This window comes from Petromyzon marinus, chromosome 51 (genome assembly GCF_048934315.1).
Source record: "Petromyzon marinus isolate PM22_M1 ecotype Great Lakes invasive population chromosome 51, UKy_Petmar_22M1.pri1.0, whole genome shotgun sequence".
Lineage (NCBI taxonomy): Eukaryota > Metazoa > Chordata > Hyperoartia > Petromyzontiformes > Petromyzontidae > Petromyzon > Petromyzon marinus.
Window position 1 is genome coordinate 1,353,621 of NC_133717.1, and position 11,835 is coordinate 1,365,455.

The window sequence follows — 11,835 nt, forward strand, 5'->3', positions numbered from 1 at the left end:
AGAGATGTTCATGTAATAACACAAACATAGATAATTGAGACTTCCCAGATACACCATACAATGCACTCCCAGTATTGTGAAAAACTACACCATCGCAGATTTCAAGCCACCAATGGGTGCAGAAAATAAAATGTATATTAAAGTACATAACACAAATACAATTACATCTCGCATTCAATGGATTCAACGATTTACAGCCTCTCTGTCAATCCGCTGATTGGATGAAGTTCAAGTTGATGTGTTGTTGTTGTTATTGTATCCAGCTGAGAACTCCAGCCGAGAACGTAAAGAGGCTCGGACAGTAGTCTCATTGCAAGAGAGACCTGGGGAGGGTGGGGGGGGATGGGAGTTGCCAGTAGGTGGTGATGATCGCTGCTGATGCTGCGGGTATGTTCGTATGCATGCTGAGCTTCCCTCGCACCGTATGTAGCCAAGCGTGTCAATGGGATGTGCAAGTTTGTTTGACCATACTTCACCATGCGGGTCAGTGACGGTCGCCGAAGCAGCGCGTGGGGGAAAAGAGTTGGAGGAGGTGGGGGAGAGGATCGGCTCAGATCCACCCCTACAAGACATCTGTGAAAAAGAGCTTCATAGCTCATCGGATTCCTCAAGTATAAATAAAGATTTTGGTTCTGGGATATCACGAGGCATCTGATGCGCGTCGTGCTTTCGTTTTCAACATGTTCGCTGCAACTAAAACGGCGCGTGAGTTCCTCTCTCAGGCAGGCCAGCCGTGTGTGTGAGACCTGGGGCCGTGGGTACAGAAGTTTCACTCCACGTTAGCCTTGCCAGCTGTCTTGGATGCAGCTGCCCTGCGTTAAAACATTGCCCTCCAACGCCAAAGGCAAGGCAGCCGCGGCTTGTCGAGGTGGCAAGATGTTAACTACCTCGCCTGGTGTGCAGGAGGTTCGTGGGTTCTACCCCGACTCTAACGCCTGCTGCTGCTGCTGTATATTTGGAGTCTGCGTCTCTCTCTTTCTCCCCGTGGTCGCGAAGATTTTTCTCCGGGTCCTCCGGTTTTTTCCCTCCACATTCAGAGTCAACATCACGTGATAAGCCACTTCGTTGAGCTATAATTTGTGGCCAGTACGCTTCTGAAAACGAGCAACATTGCAGCTCAGTGGGGCTCACCTGGTCTAGTAAAACAACAATCTTGAGTCTAACAGTTCACATTGTCTACCGGGCGGTGCCCTTCTGCTGCTGCTGCTGCTGAAACGACTGCTGCCGGGAAGGACCGGCAGTCTGGGGTCAGACCACTGGCGGGGGAGGTTATCCCGCGCCCTCTCTCTCTCTCTCCTGTTCCGCCCCATTGCTCTCGATTGCCCGCAATCCACAGCGCCAAGGTGTAAACTAAGCCATTGCCTCTCGCGCTCCGTGAAGCACCGCGGATCGCACGGCAGACTTGGCTCGAGAACCCTCTCCAGGGCTCGGCGAACCTGCGGCTCCTGAGGCCCTTGAGGTGGCTCCTTTAGGAGTTGCGGTGCGCCTTTTGAAATTCGAACAAAATGGCTCAACTTGTTGTTTTGGTTGCCGACTTCTGACTATGGAAGTCCAGTTCACGATGGGAATCCAGTTTACCATGAGAGTCCAGTTCACCATGGGAGTCCAGTTCACCATGGAAGTCCAGTTTACCATGGAAGTCCAGTTTACCATGGGAATCCAGTTCACCATGGGAGTCCAGTTCACCATGGAAGTCCAGTTCACCATGGGAGTCCAGTTCACATTGGGAGTCCAGTTCACCATGGAAGTCCAGTTCACCATGGAAGTCCGGTTTACCATGGGAGTCCAGTTCACCATGGATGTCCGGTTTACCATGGGAGTCCAGTTTACCATGGGAGTCCAGTTTACCATGGGAGTCCAGTTCACATTGGGAGTCCAGTTCACCATGGAAGTCCAGTTCACCATGGAAGTCCGGTTTACCATGGGAATCCAGTTCACCATGGGAGTCCAGTTCACCATGGGAGTCCAGTTCACCATGGGAGTCCAGTTCACATTGGGAGTCCAGTTCACCATGGAAGTCAAATTCACCATGGAAGTCCAGTTTACCATGGGAGTCCAGTTTACCATGGGAGTCTAGTTTACCATGGGAGTCCAGTTTACCATGGGAGTCCAGTTTACCATGGGAGTCCAGTTTACCATGGGAATCCAGTTCACCATGGAAGTCCAGTTCACCATGAGCAGTGATCTGTAACCTGCGGCTCGGAGCCGCGTGCGGCTCACGAGGGACTGTGTCGCGACGCGATTGAGGAGCACCACCGTCTCGTGTTCACCGGAGTGCATTGCTCCCTCTCCCCACTCAGACCAGCCACCACAGGCGGCGCTTGGTGCCACCTTGGGTATAAGGACACTATCAGTGTCCACCACGGGCAGTGTCCACCACGGGCAGTGTCCACCACGGGCAGTGTCCACCACGGCTAGTGTCCACTATGGCTGGTGTCCACCACGGCCAGTGTCCACCACAGGCGGTGTCCACCAGGGACGGTGTCCACCACAGGCGGTGTCCACCGCGTGCAATGCCCACCTTGGGCAGAAAGCTGAGCATACATACCGTCTGTTTCATAGGCACTCTTTCAAATTCTATACATATTTCACATCACATTAATGTTTCTCCCTCTCCCCTCGAGATGCATAATATTCCCTCTCAACACACACGATGGCATCGTAACGGCAATTCTCTCACACAGTTACCACGGCGACCTTGCGGTCCCGCACATTCGTGGGCTTGGAAAATGCAAAGCTTGGAGGAAATCACTGCCACCCAGGGGGTGCGTGGTGCCAACGAGCCCTGTCTGGGCCGATGGCTGCTGGAGGGACAAACTCGTTTCACAAATAAATCACCGGTCACAACGCAGTCTCCCTCGCGGTTCCATGTAAATCACTCGTGGCGGACGGCCTAAACAAACAGACACGCGGCGATTAATGCGAACTTCTGATAGGTGGCCAAGATAAACGCGAATGAAGCACATTGCTGAATAAAGAGTTGCCTCTTCCTCTCTAAGGCCAAAACGAAATCGTGCTTCTATTATTATTACACGCTTTTTATTAACTCAGTCTGTTGTATATCCTCAAATATTGTAACTCTATTTGTACCCACTTCCCAATGTGGTATCGACTGCAAACTTGGTATCCTTATGTCATACTGATGACAATACTATTTTCTATCATAAAAAATACGTATATTTAAACATTATTTTTTACATGCTATGTTTCGGCTTCGGTCTAATTGCCCACGCTCAACTAACGTTGGCTGTAAATCACCAGGCCCCTGACGTTATGGCAAGCTTCGGGGCAACTTCCTGGAGTCGTGGAGTTCTTCCATTATTAGTACGATACATTTCATTAAAGCGTGTTTTCAAAAAAGTGTTTTTAATGTTACTTATTTTACGTTCACCCAGTGACGCCCTGCGACCCCACGGTGGCTAGGAGATGTTAACTACCTCGCCTGGTGTGCAGGAGCTCGTGGGTTCGATCCCGAACCTGACGCCTGTTATTTGGAGTTCGCATGTTCTCTCCGTGGTCGTGTGGATTTTTCTCCGGGTCCTCCGGTTTTTACCTCCACATTTGGCTGCTGTTCATGTCCACATTATAAGCCACTTCGTTGATCTATCATGTGACCAGGTCGCTTGTGAAATATACAGTGAGGGAAAAAAAGTATTTGATCCCCTGCTGATTTTGTACGTTTGCCCACTGACAAATAAATGATCAGTCTATAATTTTAATGGTAGGTTTATTTGAACAGTGAGAGACAGAATAACAACAAGAAAATCCAGAAAAACGCATGTCAAAAATGTTATCAGCAGGGGATCAAATACTGTTTTCCCTCACTGTAGCTCAGTGAGTCTTACCTGGTCAAATAAAATGAGTTTAGTTTAGTTTTGATTCCTCACCTCGCGTGTCGTGGAGCCCAGAACGAACGACGGGGAGACGTCAGCGCTTGGCTTACTACTCACCACCACCACCATCATCATTAGCAGCAGCAGCCATGGCCAATACACTACTGGTGGAAGGCCTCCCCAAACCGCGGCCACCTCCTTTCACCACCCCACGATGCAACGATCCACCCAGCCACGTGCACGCGAGTCGATTCCATCGCTCCATCTCCCCTCGGCTGGACGGCCCCTGTCTGGGACGCGTTCCGTGGCTGCCGCTCCGTGCTGAGTCTCCACCGTCGGACATCGTCGTCCCCTTCCGGCCGTCACGCGCCCTGCACAGCACGCCCCGCCCCCCACTCACGCCTCTTAACTATGACGTCACGAACCAGCCGTGACGCGCCCTGCACAGCACGCCCCGCCCCCCACTCACGCCTCTTAACTATGACGTCACGAACCAGCCGTGACGCGCCCTGCACAGCACGCCCCGCCCCCCACTCACGCCTCTTAATTATGACGTCACGCACCTGCCGCGCGTGTGTTCTCTAATCCACGTGCTCCGCTCTCTCTGTGTCTCGCAGGGTAATCACGAGCATGCGTCTCTCCATGCTTTTACCATGATCACCATCGCCATCCACTGCTGGATGACGATCGATATTATGACGTCTCAACCCTGTGTGTAGGTCTCGAATGCACGTGCTCCTCTCGTTGTCTCTCGATGTAATTCTCGGCGTTCATCTTTTCATTAATCGATCTGTTTGTATTTATGTGGTGCCTTCACATCGATACAAGCGTCTCAAGAGCATTTACGCCGTACACACAAACCCTACACAACATGTACAGCAACAACAACAACAAATGGCATCCACCACTAAGTGGCAGTGATAGTTCCAATACCACTGCCTACCGACACCACCAGCAATCAACCCAGGTCGTCAAAATCATAACACAGTGAACGCTAACCACTGCAACCACTGCTCCCAACACATGCATGTACACAACATACACGCTAACATAGACTCTCACAATCACACAAACACGAAGCACAACCACACACCGGCTCAGCTCACACACTTGCATACAATAAAAAAAGACTCGCACATATACAAGGGTACACTCACGCAGACTCACACACGTTCATGCACACACATAGGGTTACATACAGGCATGCCCTCACACACTTACACACGAGCACACAGACAAAGATCCCCCATTGGGGAATGTGACGTTATGAAAGACGGCACGGTACACAAGGGAGTCGGTGGCCAGCACCACACCCAGCCGCCTTCATCTCCGCAGTGGCGATGTTTACGCACCATTTGAGATTGGGTCGACCTAGGGGAGGCTCAGAACCGGTTCAGATAATCGTCGCCGATGTTGACCGTGAGCGGGAATGGAACTCGGGTTGCCGGGGTTCGTAGCACAGCGTGCTAACCACTACACGACCGCTCCCCATACTCTCTCACACACAGCCACACACAAAAAAAAGATCCCCCGTATAGCCTTAACAGACTGTAGGGGCAAGTGCTGTTAGCGAGCACCTATGAAGGCCGGAACGGTACACGAGGGGGTGGGTGGCCAGCACCACGCCCGACCGCCTTTGTCTCCCTAGTGGCGATATTAACACAACGCACCTGATACTCATTTGAGGCTGAGTCGACCTAGGGGAGGCCCGGGACCGGTTCAGATAATCGTCACTGGTGTTGGCCGTGAGCGGGAATCGAACCCGGGTCGCCAGGTTCATAGCGCAGCGCGCTAACCGCTACACTACCGCTCCCCACAGCCACACACACACACAGCCACACTCACACAGCTACACACACACACAGTCACACACACAGCCACATACACACAGCCACGCACACAGCCACACACACACAGCCACACTCACACAGCCACACACACACAGCCACACACACACACAGCCACACACACACACAGCCACACACACACACAGCCACACACACACAGCCACACACACACAGCCACACACACACAGCCACACTCACACAGCCACACACACAGCCACACATAGCCACACACACACATCCACACTCACACAGCCACACACACACAGCCACACACACAGCCACACACACACAGCCACACACACACACACAGCCACACTCACACAGCCACACACACACAGCCACACTCACACAGCCACACACACACAGCCACACATAGCCACACACACACATCCACACTCACACAGCCACACACACACACAGCCACACACTCACACACAGTCACACACACACAGCCACACACACAGCCACACTCTCACAGCCACACACACACAGCCACACACACACATCCACACTCACACAGCCACATACACACAGCCACACACAGCCACACACACACAGCCACACTCTCACACACAACAACAACCGCCATTCGCCACTAAGTGGCGGTGACGTCACCACGACGCTTGTGCCAGGCCATGTGCACCTTGAGGCCATGTGAAGTGTCGAACGTCCGCAGGCAGGAGGTCACGGGGCAGACCCAGGTGCCACGGGTCGACTGACTGAGATGACTGGCTGATTCACCACCTGTGCCCCCTACTGTGCCAACCTGCTGTGCTTTAGCCACCCGGCGCTCCGCTCGTTGTTGTGAGCGTCGCTCCTCCGCCCTCCGTTGTTGTTGGAGGGCGACTGCCTCCAACTGCCCAGTAGCGTCCTTCACGAGCCTCCTCCACAGAGGCAGATCTTGACACCGCTGGTACCAGTCATCGGCAAGTCCACTCAGCCACACACACACAGCCACACACACACACATCCACACTCACACAGCCACATACACACACAGCCACACATACACACACAGCCACACACACACACATCCACACACAGCCACATAACACACACAGCCACACACACACATCCACACTCACACAGCCACATACACACACACACAGCCACACTCTCACACACAGTAGCCTTGACTTCAAGGCCGCTACTCATGTGAGCTGTATTGTTCTCACAGGTTTTTAGAGTTCGTATCTTTCCGCGGTCTGTTTATAGCGCTCATTGAAAGGCTGCAAACACCGTTGCAAGCGTGAGGGTCTGAGAAAGAGTACACCATTACTCGTAGGTGACATTATTATGAACCTGCGTAGTCAGCACTGCGTGTTACATCACGCGGGAGAGCTGTCTGAACCCGTTCACATGGTTTGTGGGTTATAGTATATAGGGTGTAATAATAATATATACTGTAGTATTATAATAGATAGGCGCACATTTGTTACTCTCGTGGTGGTAGCGCCTTAAGCCAATAATTCCGGATCCAAGCCAAAACCCAGAAGAAGTTCTGGAAAATATCGAGGAGTTAAAACCTGAGTAGAGTGCTTATGCGTACACTCGCATGGCCACAGTGCACGTGTGTGTGGTGCATGTGTGTGGGTGTGCACGTGTGTGGGTGTGCACGTGTGTGGTGTGCAAGTGTGTGGTGTGCACGTGTGTGGTGTGCAAGTGTGTGGTGTGTGCACGTGTGGTGTGCACGTGTGTGGTGTGCACGTGTGTGGGTGTGCACGTGTGTATTGTGCACGTGTGGTGTGCACGTGTGTGGTGTGCACGTGTGTGGTGTGTGCAAGTGTGTGGTGTGCACGTGTGTGGTGTGCAAGTGTGTGGTGTGCACGTGTGTGGGTGTGCACGTGTGTGGTGTGCACGTGTGTGGGTGTGCAAGTGTGTGGTGTGCACGTGTGTGGTGCACGTGTGTGGTGTGCACGTGTGTGGGTGTGCACGTGTGTGTTGTGCACGTGTGTGGTGCACGTGTGTGGTGTGCACGTGTGTGGTGTGTGCAAGTGTGTGGTGTGCACGTGTGTGGTGTGCAAGTGTGTGGTGTGCACGTGTGTGGTGCAAGTGTGTGGGTGTGCACGTGTGTGAGTGTGCACGTGTGGGGTGTGCACGTGTGTGGTGTGCAAGTGTGTGGTGTGCAAGTGTGTGGTTCACGTGTGGGGTGCATCCGTATGGTGCTCAAAACATAGAAATCAGACGACTCATTCCAGCCCTAACCCAGTTAAAATGCAACGTTGGGCCAACGTTGGCATGCAGGTTGAGTCTGGGCAACGGTTTTATGGCTGAGCACCATTGCCAGGTTGTGATACGTTGTGTTCAGCAGTGGGCAGTGAAGCCAAATATTTTGCTCTACTGTGCTTCTATGCAGGCCCGGACTTGCCATAGGGGCAGCAGTCTGTAGGGAAAATGCCCGCTAGGCCGCTCCATTCCGAGGGCCGTTCTGTGTGGGGGAAATTACGCATGTGATCAGCGTACTAATATATATTAACCTCTAACGTGTGCGCTTCATTGCTTATTTACGATCTCAGTTGGCATTGCGTCCCAAATATTCGGCAGCCCCCAAAAATGGTCCCTCACTGGCCCCCCCCATTTATTTTTGGACCCAGCCCCAAATTGAGCCAATGAAGGACAGCACGTCACGTGGGGCCGGTCTGCTTACAAATGCTCGCGGAGATGTTTTCTGACCCAGTCCGTCACTGCTCCCATGCTCTCACTTCGACGCTCCCCGCCTTCACCGACATGCATTAACCAGCGCGGTGAAGCATGCTCAATGGATTTCGTGTACAGGACTGCAAGTCCTCGCTTAATGGGTGGCGGCGATCACGCCGCTACGCGTGATCGCTCTAACGCGGTTCTTCAATTCAAGTTTAATTTAGCTTTCATTTATTAGGTATAGTCCTGTGAGCCATGCGGCTCTTAAGTCGGGTGCAATCGCAACAAACAAAATATGAATCTACATTGCAGAAAACTATTACACCACAACCAGACCAAAATAAAGCTTCAAAAACAATGTAACAACAGTAATCATAGGAACTGTGATTTTAAATTTAACAATAAACGATGTACATAACACGTACGACAAAACCTGCAGCCATAGCTGGCAGCACGACACTCCCAGTGTATGATGTGTGAGTGAGTCAGCAGCAGCGTGAGTCAGTGTATGATGAGTGAGTCAGTGTATGATGTGTGAGTCAGCGTATGATGTGTGAGTCAGCGTATAATGTGTTAGTCAGCGCATGATGTGTGAGTCAGTAGTAGCTTGAGTGAGTGTATGATGTGTTAGCGCATGATGAGTGAGTCAGTGTATGATATGTGAGCGAGTCAGTGGCAGTGTGAGTGAGTGTATGATGTGCGAGTGAGCCAGCACACGATGAGTGAACCTGTGTATGATGAGTGAATGGGTCAGTGGTTGTGCGAGTGTATGATGTGTGAGTAAGTGCATGATGACCGAGTCAGTGCATGATGTGTGAATGAGTCACTGCATGGTGTGAGTGAGTCAGTGTATGATGTATGAGTGAGTCAGTGCATGGTGTGAGTGAGTCAGTGTATGATATGAGTACGTCAGTGCATGGTGTGAGTGAGTCAGTGTATGATGTGTGAGTGAGTCAGTGCATGGTGTGAGTGAGTCAGTGCATGGTGTGAGTGAGTCAGTGCATGATGTGTGAGTGCGTCAGTGCATGGTGTGAGTCAGTGTATGATGTGTGAGTGAGTCAGTGCATGGTGTGAGTGAGTCAGTGTATGATGTGTGAGTGAGTCAGTGCATGGTGTGAGTCAGTGCATGGTGTGAGTGAGTCAGTGCATGATGTGTGAGTGCGTCAGTGTATGGTGTGAGTCAGTGTATGATGTGTGAGTGAGTCACTGCATGGTGTGAGTGAGTCAGTGTATGATGTGTGAGTGAGTCAGTGCATGGTGTGAGTCAGTGTATCATGTGTGAGTGAGTCAGTGCATGGTGTGAGTGAGTCAGTGTATGATGTGTGAGTGAGTCAGTGCATGGTGTGAGTGAGTCACACCACGCACTGACGTAGAACACGCACCGTTATAACGCAGCACACTGTTACAACGTGGGACACGCACCGTTATAACGTAGAACACACACCGTTATAACGCGGAACGCACATTGTTATGACGTAGAACATGCACCGTTATAACGTGGGACGTGTACCCCGTTATAACGTGGGACGTGTACTCCGTTATAACGTGGGACGTGTACCCCGTTATAACGTGGGACGTGTACCCCGTTATAACGCTGTTTCTGAGCGCTTGACAAACGGTCTCCTTTCTTTCGCTGTGCAAATGAGAAATTAAAAACTCTCCAGTTGTGGTGTGACTGTGGTCATCCAGAAGAGACACCGTTGAACGTATAACAACGCGATGCCCCGATCCACAAATACGAACGAGACATTACACCGATGATGATACAGTGAAGGAAAAAAGTATTTGATCCCCTGCTGATTTTGTACGTTTGCCCACTGACAAAGAAATGATCAGTCTATAATTTTAATGGTAGGTTTATTTGAACAGTGAGAGACAGAATAACAACAAAAAAATCCAGAAAAACGCATGTCAAAAATTTTATAAATTTATTTGCATTTTAATGAGGGAAATAAGTATTTGACCCCTCTGCAAAACATGACTTAGTACTTGGTGGCAAAACCCTTTTTGGCAATCACAGAGGTCAGACGTTTCTTGTAGTTGGCCACCAGGTTTGCACACATCTCAGGAGGGATTTTGTCCCATACCTCTTTGCAGATCTTCTCCAAGTCATTAAGGTTTCGAGGTTGACGTTTGGCAACTTGAACGTTCAGCTCCCTCCACAGATTTCCTATGGGATTAAGGTCTGTAGACTGGCTAGGCCACTCCAGGACCTTAATGTGCTTCGCCTTGAGCCACTCCTTTGTTGCCTTGGCCGTGTGTTTTGGGTCATTGTCATGCTGGAATACCCATCCACGACCCATTTTCAATGCCCTGGCTGAGGGTAGGAGGTTCTCACCCAAGATTTGACGGTACATGGCCTCGTCCATCGTCCCTTTGATGCGGTGAAGTTGTCCTGTCCCCTTAGCAAAAAAACACCCCCAAAGCATAGTGTTTCCACCTCCATGTTTGACGGTGGGGATGGTGTTCTTGGGGCCATAGGCAGCATTCCTCCTCCAAACATGGCGAGTTGAGTTGATGCCAAAGTGCTCCATTTTGGTCTCATCTGACCACAACACTTTCACCCAGTTGTCCTCTGAATTATTCAGATGTTCATTGGCAAACTTCAGACGGGCATGTATATGTGCTTTCTTGAGCAGGGGGACCTTGCGGGCGCTGCAGGATTTCAGTCCTTCACGGCGTAGTGTGTTACCAATTGTTTTCTTGGTGACTATGATCCCAGCTGCCTTGAGATCATTGACAAGATCCTCCCGTGTAGTTCTGGGCTGATTCCTCACCGTTCTCACGATCATTGCAACTCCACGAGGTGAGATCTTGCATGGAGCCCCAGGCCGAGGGAGATTGACAGTTCTTTTGTGTCTTCCATTTGCGAATAATCGCACCAACTGTTGTCACCTTCTCACCAAGCTGCTTGGCAATGGTCTTGAAGCCCATTCCAGCCTTGTGTAGGTCTACAATCTTGTCCCTGACATCTTTGGAGAGCTCTTTGGTCTTGGCCATGGTGGAGAGTTTGGAATCTGATTGATTGATTGCTTCTGTGGACAGGTGTCTTTTATACAGGTAACAAGCTGAGATTAGGAGCACTCCCTTTAAGAGTGTGCTCCTAATCTCAGTTCGTTTCCTGTATAAAAGACACCTGGGAGCCAGAAATCTTTCTGATTGAGAGGGGGTCAAATACTTATTTCCCTCATTAAAATGCAAATCAATTTATAACATTTTTGACATGCATTTTTCTGGATTTTTTTGTTGTTATTCTGTCTCTCACTGTTCAAATAAACCTACCATTAAAATTATAGACTGTTCATTTATTTGTCAGTGGGCAAACGTACAAAATCAGCAGGGGATCAAATACTTTTTTCCCCTCACTGTACACCACTCCACTACTCCTGACGCGGTTGTCTGGCTTGACCACCTGAATTGTGAAATTTCAGTCGTTACCCTCCGCATCTACATCAACAGCCGTACGGAAGAAGAAGACCCTACTCTACCTGTGCATATGCTCTGAAGAGAGTTCA